We start from the raw sequence: 15,568 nt of genomic DNA, 5'->3' as shown, positions 1-15,568 counted from the left end.
ATTCCGGAAAAGGAAGGGACGCTGCTTGGTAATGCAATTGGGACAATGAGCAACAAAGGTTCATGCTACGTTGCTGTAATTTTGTGATTTCAACAGTTTAAAAAGCTGAGGTCTGCCATACAGTTCTAAAACTTTACGTGCTTCCAGTCTTCCTTGTTGGTTGATTGAAGGTTTGAAGCCGTCGATCGAGGAGGTGGCGATAATCACTCATTGTCGGCCGTCGCTGTTGCAGAAGCTGGGTGTTGGCGCGCCTTCTTCTGGACACGGTCACCAGGCGAAACGGGCTCTTGATGTGCGCCAGCTAATGCTTCCCGTCCGCGACACCATGTCATAAACTATCATAGCAAGTCGAGCGCAATTACATGCTGCCAAACCCCGAAAGCGCGGCAACTCGCGGGAGCGTCACACAACACACCTGCTCCACTCGCTACTCCAGCCAGACTCCCTCTCTGCCCGCGCTCCACGCGACAGAGTTAACACTACCAAAGATCCTAAACACTCTGATTCTTCACACGACCTATCGATGTAATCGTTCGATAGCAGTTTTCCCTAGGCAAGACCCAGCGTAAAAATACAAATAATATTCATAAAACAAACAATCATAAATGCATAAATATATATATATATATATATACAAACAGTAAAACAATTACAATATATAAAGAGACAGAAATGTCATATCTTGAGGTAACAAAGCAAGGAGAAAAAATTATAGTACAATGGATGGAAATAGGAGGATATGCAATTCCGGCGTTACAAGTGTATATACAAAACCGGCCTGTCCGGCTTTTGAGAGATGAAGTAGAGAACGCACAACTCACACCCGTTTCAAGCTATGGTGCAAGCTTGAGGAATAAGTATAAGGAGGAATAAGGAGATACACCATAAGGACATATGGATATACCAACTAATGCTATTCCTGTAACTGTGCCCTATGATTTTCTTTGCAGGCCGAACGAGCGTATGACAAATATTACAACCACACTACGCGCAGGACGAGCGAGGCAAAGTAGAACTTGCCGATCAGCCGATGCTACTGACAATTCGCTTCGTGCCGCATTGTTCGTGCTGTCGCTCCTACTACAGTTGAGAAACAGAAGTGTGAACGAGAGCTCGTCTGCACTGCGCCTTCGCTAGGAAAACTTGTCTTCTCATTTCCCATTCCAGAAGAATAGATAATTGTATATTTTGTGACCAACTTTTAATCTATTTTGACATATGATTATCTTAGAAGGATGACTGAGGAATTAAGATGTCTGAGCATTTAGTTACTATCATAATGGTCCAATTATAAGGCTGTTTATCGATAGCGTTTTTAGATAAAGCACATTTAAGGTTGATCTCGCAGAAAATTGACGGTAAATGATTATTAATTGGAAATTTTTAAGGCAAAATGTCCGGCTAAATATAACTTCAATTTTTTTTACTTTAGACCTGCTAACCCCACTCGTAAGGGGTGCGTGGAAAATATTATCATGCTGCAGTCACCTCTGAGATGTTTTAAGTAGCGTCGAGACCACAGTTGCTTTCAGTCAGAATGGTTACATCGATCTGCTGGAAGGCCAGCTTTAAGCGTTTGCTTTTCATCTGAAGTAGAGCAGCATTACAATCCTTCCCATTTAATGCACTATTCTCGATCTCACCAAGGCTATAAATATGTCTGAAATGAGATATGTTCAGCAGCAGTCACACATCTGGCTTGCTTCCCAGTTTCCCGCGAGAGCTTTTTTTTTCCATCTGGTTTGCTTCACCTGAAACAACGCCGGAAGTGTCAGGACGATGCTCGCAGAATTTGGCCGACGTGTGCGAGTTGCAGCAGAGTAGTTCGCCTCTTACGCCTCCTACTAACACATCCATTCCACGGCAATGCGAACAGGAGCTGTAATCGCTATTGGTGTGCACTTGCATGCTGTCACGGTCTCCGGTGAGCTTAGCTTTATCCCGACTGAAATCGTTGCTTGGCAGCGCAACTCTCTAGGTCAGATGACACAGCGATCGCTTGCGCGTTGCCAGCAAAGCGCTTGAAGAGCAGAGCAGTACATGGGGCTGGAACTACGTGTGTTGGTGGGGAGAAGGGAGGCTGCTGCGTAGGAGGGGAAGAGCGAGGGACAGGCGGAGCAGAGACAGAGAGCCCGCTATCGACCACAGCGCAGCCGGGCCGCGCCGCCGTCATAACCGCCAGCGCCAGAACGGCACGACCCAGCCGCGTTTCGCTCTAAATAAATCGCGCGCTGTCGATACTGGCAGCCGGCTGGCCCGCCGTGCGCATGCGCCAGTGCCCCACAAGCACGTTACGTGGTCACCGGCGTCCTGAACAACACACTGCAAAGGCGCGCCTACTTTCTTCCCGCAGTCTGCCAACTGGGTCAAAACGCCCGGTATCGCGGTCAACTTAAACAAGGGCACAGAATTCAGGCGTGCTCTGTAAGTCCACGAATGGAACCCGCTCTGTAAGAGCACTTCCTGCGGCTACAGAAGCCAGAGCGCAAGTTCCTTCCCCTTTCATCTGCACGATGTGTACCATGCGAGCCACTATACCCTGTATCGCGGGAGGTACGTCATACCAATATTATCGTCTCGTCCCATTCGCTTACAGAGCGACAGCAAAATGACAGTACAGAAGCCTCAGTATCCGCTCTAGTCTCTCTTATCGCAATCTCGTGGTCCTTACGCAACATGACGATCGCACATTAATCTCCGAATACGGGTTGTCTAGATGTACCCATTACGTTGTCTTTATATCAAGAACTTCCATTTAAGTCGGCTTTCACTTCTAGGCGAACCATCAAATGGCTCTGAGCACTATGGGACTTAACATCTGAGGTCATCAGTCCCCTAGAACTTAGAACTACTTAAACCTAACTGACCTAAGGACATCACACACATCCATGCCCGAGGCAGGATTCGAACCTGCGACCGTAGCGGTCGCGCGGTTCCAGACTGAAGCGCCTTTAACCGCGTGGCCACACTGGCCGGCAAGGCGAACCATCGTTTCGTGCATAGCACGATGAAACTGAAGGAAGAAAGGAAGAAAGTCTTAAACTTAAAGACCCGTCGACAACAGGCCCACCAGGGACGAACGACAAACTGGGTTAAGTTATAATGAATCAGCTACCAGACACTGAATTGACGTTATCTGTTTAAAAAAGTCAGTTTGTGTTCAGATCACGACAGCAAATTCGTGTGGGGCTACAACTACATACTCTCCCGTGCCATGGTATTTTACAGTAAAAACAGTGTTAAATGTTGGGGCCGCAAGTGAAATTCAAGCTAACTTCGTTTCCTCTCTTTGTCGTTTGGTTCTTTATGTACGCCTGTGGAGACCACGTCATGCAAAAAACTTGAAACGGAGGATCAGCGTCGGCTGTCATACATGCTTTGATAATATCTGAAAATGAAATGACTACTCGAAACCCTAAAGCCAATAAATAATAACAATAGCACGAGGTAATTATCCGAATGGGAAGGAAATCGGTAGATGTGATGCACATTTATAGACAAACAAATGATTACAATTGCAGAAAAACTGGATGATACATTCCAGGGAAAGAGCTCCACAAACTGAGGAAGTCAGTAAAATGTTGGTCCACTCTAGCCCTTATGTAAGCAGTTATTCGGCTTGGCTGACAGAGTTGTTGAACGTCCTCCTGAGGGACATCATGCCAAATTCTGTCCAATTGGCGCGTTACAGCATCAAAATCACCAGCTGGTTGGAGGGCTCTTCCAATAAAGCTCCAAACGTTCTCAATTGGGGAGAGATACGGCGACCTCGCTGGCTAACGTAGGCTTCAGCAAGGACGAGGACAAGCAATCGAAACTCCCGCCGTGTGCGATCGGGCATTATTTTGCTGAAATGTAAGCCCAGAATGTCTTGCCATGAAAGACAACAAAACGAGGCGTTGATTATCGTCGACGCATCTCTGTGCTGTAAGCGTGCCGCAGATGAAAACTAAGGGGGTCCTGCTGTGAAAAGAAATGGCACCCCAGAACATCACTCTTGGCTGTAGGGCCGTATGGCGGGCGACACTCAGGGTGGATTCCCACCGCTGCCCAGGGCTTCTCCAGACAAGTCTTTGGCCTGGAATCTCACTGACTGGGGAAGAATTGTCTTCAGTGATGAGGCCCGCTTCGAAATGAGCCCCGATGACCAGCGAAGTCGTGCCTGGAGCCTTACCGGACAGCAGTGGAATACCAACGTAGCTGTCGCCCAACACACGGCCCGACAGCCAGGGGTGATGGCCTGGGATGCCATTTCTTTGCGTAGTAGGACCTCTTCGGTGGTCATCCGCGGCACCCTTACACCACAGCGGTACTTCGACGATATTCTACGCCCCGTTTTGTTTCCCTTCATGGTAAACCATCCTGGGCTTAACGTTTCAGCAAGGTAATGATCGCGTGCACACCGTGAAAGTTCCTACTGCTTGTCTTAGAGCTAGCCAAATGCTAATTTGGCCAGCAAAGTCTCCGAGTCTCTCCCTAATTGAGAACGCTTGGAGCATTATGGGAAAGGCCCTCCAACCATCTCCAGATTTTGATGATCTAACTCGCCAATTGGTGCGCGTCCAACAACTCAATTACAACCCGAATAACATCTTGCATAAGGGCCAGTGGTTAACCAATGCGTTATTAATTGCTCAGCCTTTGAAGCTCTTTCTCCTGAATAAATCATTTCAAGTTTTCTGAATTTGTAATCATTTGTTTGTCTGTACATGTACGAGGGGGGTTTGAAAAGTCCGTGCAAAGTCCGAGAGATGGCACCACCGGCGCATATAGAGGTCATGGTTAGTTAGTAGCATCTTTGGAAAGAATGCACATCAAGATTAAGCCATATTGGTCTATTTCTTTGTGTTTGTCATTCGTGTGAATCAAGGAAGTCGAGTGATTGTCAAAAAATGGACGAAAAATAATTTCATGTGGTAATTAAACATTACTTTGTGAAAGGTAAAACGCCTCAGGAGACTAAAGAGAAGCTTGATAAACATTACGGTGACTCTGAGCCTTCGATTAGAACAGTTTACAACTGGTTTCAAAATTTTCGGGGTGGTCATGTGGGCACACGTGATGTTGAACGTTCTGGACGTCCTGTGGAGGTTACGACTCCAGAAATCATTGACAAAATCCATGATATGGTGATGGTTGACAGAAGAGTTAAGGTACGCTAGATTGCTAGTGCTGTGGGCATCTCCAATGAACGGGTACATAATATTTTGCATAAACATTTCGACATGAGAAAGCTATCGGAAAAATGGGTTCCGCGATTGCTCACACTTGACCAAAAAACAGAATCGTGTGAAGTGTTGCAAGGATGGTTTGCAGCTGCTCAGGAAGAATCCACAGGACTTTAAGCGTTGTTTCGTCACTGTGGATGAAACATGGGTACATTACTATACTCCTGAGACCAAACAACAATCTAAACAATGGGTTACCAAGGGAGAATCTGCACCAAAAAAGGGGTAGATATGCCAACTGTCTTTTGGAATTTGCAAGGGATAATCCTCATCGACTATCTGGAAAAGTGTAAACCTATTACAGGTGCATATTATTCATCGCTACTGGACCGTTTGAAAACCGAGCTGCAAGAAAAACGCCAGCGATTGGACAGCAAAAAACGTCCTTTTCCATCACGACAATGCACCAGCACACACCTCAGCAGTTGTGGTCGCAAAATTATTGGAAACAGGATTCCAACTCGTTTCGCATCCCCCCTATTCTCCAGACTTGGCTCCCTCGGACTACTGTTTGTTCCCCAATTTGAAGAAATGGCTGACGGGACAAACATTTTATTCAAAAGAGGAGGTGATTGCAGAAACTAATAGCTATTATTCGGAAGGGATCAACAAATTAGAACAGCGTTGGACGAAGTGTGTAAGTCTAAAAGGAAACTATGTCGAAAAATAAAAGAGATTTACCCCAAACATATAAGTAGTTTTTATTTTTGCACGGACTTTTCAAACGCCCCTCGTACATCACATCTGGCGATATCCGTCCCATTCAGATAATTCATTCCCCCTAGAGTATATTGCATCGTTTCAGTCGTTGGCTATAACGTATCTGTCAGCGTATAAGCAGTCTAGTGCACGGAAAGAGGGCATCCCTCGCTAAAATAAGTATCAAACATAAGCCCTAATTTGAGAATGTGCGATTGGAGCACAGCTTTGTGTGGGAGCGAATCATGGACTGTGGGGAAAACGGAAAAGAAGAAGATCGAAGCGTTTGAGTTGTCGTGCTATAGAAGGCTGTCGGAAATTAGGTGGACTGATAAGATAAGGAACGAGGAGGTTCGCCGAAGAATCGATGAGGAAATGAATATGTAGAAAACGAATAAAAAGAAGAGCAGAATGGTAGGAAGCAACTTCCATGCTGCTAGAGGGATCTGTAAAGGGTGAAAACTGTAGGAGCAGACAGAGACTGAAGTATGTTCGACAGGTAATGGATATCGTTGTGGGCCGCGTGGTTAGAGGTGCCATGCCACAGAGTAATGTCTGTGGCCATGCTCTCGGACATCCAGTCGAGAGCGCGATGTCAACGCGAGCAAACCGCGCAGCACGCGCGCAGGAAGGGGTCGATTGCCGGTCGGCGGGGTATGTCCTGCCGCAGGCCCCATCGGCCACTCCACTTATGACGACTTCGGCACCGGCAGATGGATCTCGGAGGGAGACGACCCAGGCTGTGGAAATGATTTATGAGAGGTCAACGTTTCACTCGGGCGGAGCTGTGCAACCGCCTGGCGCCACGGCGACGAGAGAACAACACACACAACTGACATCAACCGCCGCTTCTACCGCTAAACAAGAGCGTTCGTGGAAGCCGTCGGCGCCGCGCAAAACTGAAACCTTCACGGGCGAAGAAAACTCGTACCCTACGCGCGGCAGCGTCCGTCACAATCAACCTGATGTGGAACAGGACAGGCCAACACCGCTGGAATTCGGCGCATCGAATTGATGGACCAAGAACCACTGGGAAGAAACAACAGCATTGCAGAAACAGACGATTTCGTCCTAGTGCGACACAAACGGCACTATCGGAGAAACTCGAAAGAAGACGCGAAGTCTCGGAAACGACCAACTAAGACCATTGAGACTACCAATAGGTTCACACCTATTACCCCCAAAGATGACAACAAACTGGGAGGAGACCTTAACTCCAGACATGGGGCTTGGCAATCAAGGAGGGCCAACCGAAAGGGACAGCAACTCTACGATCTAGAGAACGATCTTCAGGTACAATCTATGGGCCACGGGAACCTACACGCATCCCTGAGTTCGCCGTCCAGGGGGCTGACGTTCTCGACATAGCGAGTGTTAAAAATATCGCTGCAAATCTACAGCTCAAGACCACCCAGGCCCTGTCATCTGATCATCTACCAGTTCTCTGACTTCTCGAGGGTGGCGGCCTCCAACCTCCGGAACTGTTAACTGGGATCTCTTTGCGACATACCTTAACAATAACGTCCGACCGACCCAAGCAGTCTCTACAATTCTGGAAATTGACATTGCTTTGGCAACTTTGACAGCTAAAATCCAACGGACAACAAGACGTGCAGCGACTGATATTTTTCGTCATGAAAACTTTCCCTCCTCATCTCACCGACATCAAGCATCGCCGGGATACTCACAGAAAACGATGGAAACGATGCAGAAATCTAGAAGATAGACGGCTGATGCATCGTTTGTCCCGGGAGCTGAAGAATGGCGGCAAGACCTCTGGGAAACAAAGATGGACGAAATGTTTCTCCAGACTAGGGAAGGCTGGCAACTTGTCAGGGCACTAAGCAAACCGAGACCACCAAAAAGAGCAATACGCTGCCCCGATGCCCTCTTATACGACTCTCTTGGCCAAGACGAATTGTATGCCAATGTATATGAACACCACATGACAGCTCCGCCCCCACAGGATGCAGAGGAAGAGGATCGTATCCGACAACGAATCGCCGACTTCCGCCAACTCCCCACACAACAGAGGCCTGTTCTTAGCTCTCCTGCCGAAGTTAGAAAACTCATCAGGAAGGCGAACAACTTGGCGCCTGTCAAGGACTCTGTGACCAACACTGATCTTAAGCATCTTCCGAGAATGGCCATCGTTCTCTTAACTCCAGTTATCAACTGTGAAGACGGTTCCTATCGCCAAAAGAGGAAAAAACCCAACGTTGGCAGACAGCTACCGCCCGATTAGTCTGTTGCTCACACTCGGCAAAATATTGGAACGGGTGCTGCTACAGTCTATCTGGAAGAAAATAACATCATCCACCACGAACAGTTCAGCTTCCAGCCACTGTTATCCGCGAACTTCAGCTGCTTCGGATCACAAAGTCCATACAACTGAATCTCAATAGACGTTAACTCCACACTTGGAGTTCCCCTAGGTATCGAAAAGGCTTATGATCGGATGTGGCGTGACACGCTTATAGTCAAACTAGTCGATCAAACCCGTCTCCTCGAGTGTTACACCAAGCTGATTGATAGCTTTCTGCAGGACAGGCGTCTGTTTGTGCAAATAGGTGGGAAGAAATCACCACTGAAAACTGCCCAGCTCGCATCCCACAGAAAGCGGTATTATCGCCATGCCTGTTTAACGGCATTCCCACCATTCAGCACGTCACCTCCAGTCTATACGCCGATGATGGTTCAATTGGCTCTGAGCACTATGGGACTTAACATCGGAGGTCATCAGTCCTCTAGAACTCAGAACGAATTAAACCTAACTAACCTAAGGACATCACACACATCCATGACCGAGGCAGGTTTCGAACCCGCGACCGTAGCAGTCGCGCGGTTCCGGACTTAAGCGCCTAGAACCGCTCGGCCACCGCGGCCGGCTACGCCGATGACGGCCTTCCTAACCTCGGGAAGCAACATCGAACAACTTGTCAATAGGATGCAGCGACAACTTGTCGTCACCGAACAATGGGAAAAGAGCAACAAAATCACCTTAAACCCTACGAAAACTGCAGCAATACTGTTTACGAAGAAACGGCCGGAACTGAGGAAGCGACTTGCCATCAATGAACAACCAATACCCTTGACTAGGACGACGAAATACCTGGCAGTGATACTGGATAAAGGGATGACTTTTACCCCACACATACAAGATAGAAAACTGAATACTGTGAAGATGATCTGGGCACTCTGCCGTTTTCACGAGCAGGAATCTAAACCTGTCGACGAAATTAAATCTTTATAGAGCAGCGGTACAACCATCCCTGCTGTACGCCTCAACTTCTTGGGGAACAACATGTCACTCTAATATACGCAGTTTGCAGCCACTACAAAACAGGTGTTTGAAGTGGAGTCTAGGCACCAAAAGTTGGGCCAGGACGAGGGGAATACACGAGTTGACTGGAGAAAACTACGTCGCTGAGAAGATAAAAGACCAGGAAACTCGTCTTTTTCACAAATTAGACGAGTATCGGGGAAATGTCCGCCAACTTGCGAATGTAGGCCAGGCCCTACCACAACATTGGCACAAATACGAGGTGCCTCGAGGCATTATTGCACCCCCATAGGACCATCAAAGATGGTGCAATCTTCCGTTATTCGGCATTTTACATGCAAATAGTTATTGTCAGTCTCTCGTACGACTGCCTAACCCTCAAAGGACTCAAGGACCCACAGAGAGTCCAAGTCACTTTGCAAGCGAATACACAATAAAGTGAAACTATTTCTCACACCTTGCCACTCCAGAAGAAAAAATCGCCAAAGGCGATCACTTTTAGGACACAACATGCCACAAAAAAAAAGAAAAATGTCACGGACTGCGCGGCTCCTACCGCCGGAGGTTCGAGCCCTCCCCGGCCATCGGTGTGTGTGTTGGTCTTAGCATAAGTTAATTTAAGTAGTGTGTAAGTCTAGAGACCGATGACCTCAGCAGTTTGGTGCCCTAGGAATTCAGACACATTTGAACATTTTTTGATATCGTTGCGTGTTTGTGCTACTCTGGGATGAAGAGTCACGACGGGCAGCATCGAACTAGTCACAAGGGTGACGGAAGAAGGAAAACATCATGGGTTCCCTCACATTGTCATCAACTGGCAAAAGAGACACAACATTAGATAGTTCGTTGCGAATCGAGAGAAAACTCAACTATTGCAGTAAAAGAACGACCCTGGCGAGGCGTAATTACATGAATCTAAAAGAGAGTGACTGAATGTGGATTTGAAACTTCAGTACAAAATTTGGCGTATTTTCTGTATAGATTATTTCTTTCTTCTTGATTCTGATGTTTGCTGTCAGCAGAAAGATCTAAGTATGTTTAGTTTTCGGCATAAAATACGATCCCCGTGAGTACTTTCTTAAATCCACTGCTCTCATGATATACTTACATTATTATGGTCATTCTGTCTGGAGTTGCAGATCCATGACGTTATATGATACCTGAGGCGATCTTAATGGTTGAACAAAAAGAAAAAAAAAGAAAACTTTTCGAAATGTTTGTTTGTCATTGTTGTTATTCTCCAGCACGAAATAAAAAAGATTGCCACAGCGTGTCATCTAAATCTGGTAAATCAAACCAACACTTGCTTCCATTACTCTGCTACCATCCGCCAAAACTAGCTTACGAAAAATTACAGAACTTCAAATGATGCTGACTTTTGACGTCATTCTTATAAAATCAGCCAACCGTTCGCCAGAATTACAGAGTGTCTGTTGAACCAAATTATTATTTACACAGTTTCAAATGACACTGAAGACCAGTTTTAAGCAAGATTCGGAGGACCAAAATGGAATCTGGGAAACGTCACTCATTCCGGTTCGGTTCAGATGAGAACCACGTTCATAATATTTTGATTAAACGGACAGAAAGGTTAACAACAAACAAGAACAAAAATCATTACAAAAGAGATTAAAAAAAACTGTACATCGGCGATCGATGTAGTACATGATTGCGTTTCATTGTTGTATTACTAATCTAGAAACGTATTTCGTCAAGGCAAAGTATTTTGTAAGTTATAACCACATTTTATTCATGTTTTAAAAAGTTAATGTTAATCAATACATCGAATATTAGAGGAAACTAATTATCTGAACAGAGGTATTTTGACCTCATGCTTCGACTGAGATACCTGAGTTGCCTCAAAAGGCTTATTTTCTTTTTAATAGTGTCAAAAATTATTTGAGCAGTGCTGTCGTATTGGGTTCGGTGGGATAAGTCCACGGCAGCTGTCGCCCACGAAACCTGTAGCGATACTTCGAATGGTCGTTGTTATGACTTTCAATAAGTATTAGTAAAGTCGGGGTAATTTCTAAACAGGAAACCAAGTGTGAAAACTTGAATCCCAGGATGAAATTTGACAAAGTAAATACTAGTAAAAAGACTGATTTGGAAAGAGATGGTTAATTTCAAGGAAGTTCATTTTTAGCGAAAATTGTCCCAAGCAACTTTTATTACTCGAATGTTTAAGTTATTAACTATGAACAGAAAGGGTTCCGCCCGAACAATAGATGGAGTACAGACCGTGTGCTCGGAACTGATGTATAACGTATAAAGGAGGGAAGACTTCAACAGAAGTTGATTTGGATAAAAAGTTAGATCTAGATTATAGATAGTCCTTTCGTTGTATATCATGATCGCTGATCTCTTTCCACTTTTTATGCGTGAAGTTTTGTCTTCCCCGAAGACCGGCATCAAAATCAATAACTGCAGAGTAGCCTCGAGGAAACATCGTACAAATTCCCACTGTAGAATGCCTTACCGAAACGGGTTCCTACAGACTCCATATAGCAACCACCACATCAGCAGCTAATAACAAGTTGTGAAAACGTGAATCTTTGCGGAGTTTACTAACGAATTATGATAATAACTACATAGTGGACTTCGACACGGTAAGTTTTTAACTGATATACTGGGTGGGAAAACCGTGGGACGGAAAACCAAGATGAGGCTAAAGAAAGAAAAAGAATGAAAGATCTGCTTGAAGTAACATAGTGACGTAATTATCAAGAAGTGATGCGGACTGCACGAAGCAGAGAAGAGCGATTCCAGTGACAAGTTTACCCTTTACAAGTTGATGTAATGGCGGTGATAATTGTGATGAAAATCATTGTGCCTTTGTGTTAATTTCCAAATTTGTGCAAATATCTCTTGGCGACAAGTAGCGGTTACACTGTTCCGTGCAACGATAGCGCTGTGTTGCTGAGCTCTTTAAGCTCTTTCCAAACACATTCTCGTTCCGCATCTTTACCAGCGCTGTTGCTCAGCGTGGCGGTTTGTCGAGAATGGGCGTGGGCTTGGTTTCAAACGGCAAGCGCCACACGGCCGGCGTCGTGTGTGTGTGTGCGTGTGTGTGTGTGGCGGGGGAGGGGAGCGAGGCATATACGCGCAACCGCCAACACTTCGCAGTGACGTGCCGCGATATCTTTCCTGGAGCTCGGTGTGTTATCAGTGCTGTGTGGGCTCCGAAGGGGTCTATCCGTACTTCGACCAAGCATAATCTGCTTCCATCACAGGCTCATTAGCAGGAACCAGCTGCAGGCGAAACAGAGGGGAAGAAGTGGAAGATGTAAAGGAGAGAGAGAGAGAGATGCGGAGGTCAACGATGACGCATGCGTGGCAAACGCGCGACGCGGCACACTCGCCATTCGCCGTGTCCCGGCGCACCGCAGGGACAGCGGCGTGCGGACCGCCCACGGGTCACGCAGTTACATCACAAGCGCAGCGCACCAAATGCTTCAGTAGCGCAGCTTTAAAATCGTTCATCGGCGTAACGTTTCACGGTCCCCATACGCGATCAAACAGTTATCAAACTTTACTATGTTTGCCAAACATTTGACTGTGAAACGTGCTGTTTGCTGAGTTTCTCAAGCACAGATCGTGTTTGACGTATTTTCGAGAGATTTCGATTGACGGAAAGTTTGACAAGATGGCGCACTTTGTTTGTATCGACGTTTCGCCGCATGAGTTTAGTGAAAAACTTGTATTACAAGTTACCTCACTCTATTGTGAGTTTCCACGACTATAGAAACGACAATCAATGATAAAAACAAAATAGAACAGACAGTTACCACAATGGTAGCAGTGTTGCATATTTCTCAGCCATATTACAAAGGTAGAAGTTAAGAAGAAAATCAATATTCTACGCATAACATACAAGCGGAGTGCAATTAAATAAAAAAAAAATCTAAGTCGCCTTATTCTCCCACGGACGATGCAGGTTATATATGCCCCTGTTGTGGTATTTTAATGAACTGTTATCTGAGGACTAAATAGAAGAGAACAAATTTTCGCATACTTGTGCCTTCTTTTTCAATGTGAAGGCGAAGTTCCTCTAAACCGGTTACTAAAAGTTTTACTATGCATTCGCAGAAAGTTGATGCACTCATCATGATCCGGGTGTAATATTTCTATTAACAGGTTTCCATGAATATATTTCTCTTCCGTTTTAAGCCAGCCCCTGGACCAGCGTCTTGTATTCTTCTCCTTTTTTGAACACTGTGCCGGAGTCAATATCAGAAATGCTTTATCTGTATTTTAGTCATTCCCACTTGAGACAAAATACTGCACATACGGAAAGCATCTGCATCAAAAGAAAGGTTAAGTTGACAAGCTCTATTAGGAGGTGTACGGGCTTTTTCAACACAGAAGAGGGAATTTGACAAACAAGTTTTCTCTTTTACGAGAGCCTTAAAAAACGAGTTATTAAAATTTTCATTGCCCATTTAAAGCAAGTTGATGTTATCATCTGATTTTCAGAGAAATGTTTTCTTTAGCACATGGGTGAATCTCTTTCTCACTTTAAGCTATTCCCTGAACCAGCGTCTTGTTTTCTTCTTCTTCTTCAAACACAGAGCAAAAGTCAGTGCCAGATATGCTTTGTCTGTATTTTAAGCCATTCTCACTACTGTTAAAATAATCACGAAGACGAATAGCGTCTGTTTCGAAGTGAGGTTAAACTGACAAACTTCGTTTGTACGTGTACGCGGTTGTATGACAAACCGGTGGCTAGACAAGGGCGAATTTGACTAACACGTTTCCTCCTTTACGGGCGCCTTATCTGCTTTGGTTGGCGTTGTTCTACTTCTAGTTTTGTAGTTCGCTATGCATTCCGTACTACATGATGTTTTCTTAATAAACCAGTAAATCTATGATTCATTGAAGAATCGAACTCACATGTATAAAAAAGCTTCAAACGTCTGATTACTCAGAAATGTGTTAATGTTCAAAAATGTGTGTGAAATCTTATGCTAAGGTCATCAGTACGTCCTGGGATATATACATTGTCCCGACAATGTATATATCCCAGTATGTACTGCAAAATTAAAGATGTGTATTGTGTATATCAACTGCACAACAGAAGCAGACATCATACGATGGTAAGCTGCAAACAACTAAAAAACCAGATGTAAATCACTAAAAAGCACCTGAAGATGAGCCTCCAGGGCTCGAAATGCATAGTGCAGTAAATAAACGCAACTTGTGACTGAAGGCGGTTTGTTCTTCATTTTACGAAACTCCGGATATTTGCGCGCCTTCAGTGACGCTACCTCAAGAGAAGCACACTATTTCTGACTGTAATATTTGTCTTACACCTCTTAATGAGAAGATTACGATACAACTTTAGATTTTTAAATTCTGTCAATAATCACGCGAAATATTGAAAATCAAGTTTTCGTTGCCCATGGAAGTCGTTAGACAGACAACCTGCGGCTGGTGGCAGGTTCCAAGTTCCGGGATAATCTGTTAGTAACGAGGTGACACTTCCTAATATCGTGTCAGTTCTGCTTTTGTCCGGCGTAGCGCCATGGTATGGACTCAACAAGTCGTTGATAGTCCCCAGCAGAGACGTCGAGACATGCTGCCTCTACAGCCGTCCATAATTGCGAAAGTGCTGTCGTTGCGGACTTTTGTGCACGAAATGACCTGTCGATTATATCTCATAAATATTCGATGGAATTTGTTTCGGGCGATCTGGGTGGGCAAATCATTCGCTCGAAATGTTCAGAATGTTCTTCAGACCAATGAGCGAACAGTTGTGGCCCAGTGACATGGCACATTATCATCCATAAAATTTCCATCGTTGTTCGGGAGCATGAAATCCATGAATGGCTGCAAATGGTCTCCAATTAGTCGAACATAACCATTTCCAGTCGATGAATGGTTCAGTTAGTCCATAGCGCCCAGTCCATTGTAGGTAAACACAGCCCACACCACTATGGAGCCACCACTAGCTTGAACAATGCCTTGTTGACAACTTCGGTCGATGCCTTCGTGGTATCTGCGCCACACTCGAACCCTACCATCAGCTCTTACCAACTGAAATCGAGACTCATCCGACCAGGCCACGGCTTCCCAGTCATCTACAGCCCAACTGATACAGCCTCGAGCCCAGCAGAGGCGCTGCAGGCGATGTCGTGCTGTTACCAAAGGCACTCGCACAGATCGTCTGCTGCCACATCCCATTAAAGCCTAACGGATACGTTTGTCGTATGTCCCACATTAATTTCTGCGGTTATATCACGCAGCGTTGCTTGTCTGTTAGCAATGACAACCCTAAGCAAACGCCGGTATTCCCGATTGTTAAGTGAAGGCCGTCAGCCGCTACGTTGTCCGTGGTGAGAGGTAATGCCTCAAATTT

The sequence above is a fragment of the Schistocerca cancellata genome, chromosome 1 (assembly GCF_023864275.1).
Source record: "Schistocerca cancellata isolate TAMUIC-IGC-003103 chromosome 1, iqSchCanc2.1, whole genome shotgun sequence".
NCBI classification, from domain to species: domain Eukaryota; kingdom Metazoa; phylum Arthropoda; class Insecta; order Orthoptera; family Acrididae; genus Schistocerca; species Schistocerca cancellata.
The sequence above is the reverse complement of the archived record's forward strand: the minus strand, read 5'-3'. Positions refer to the sequence as shown.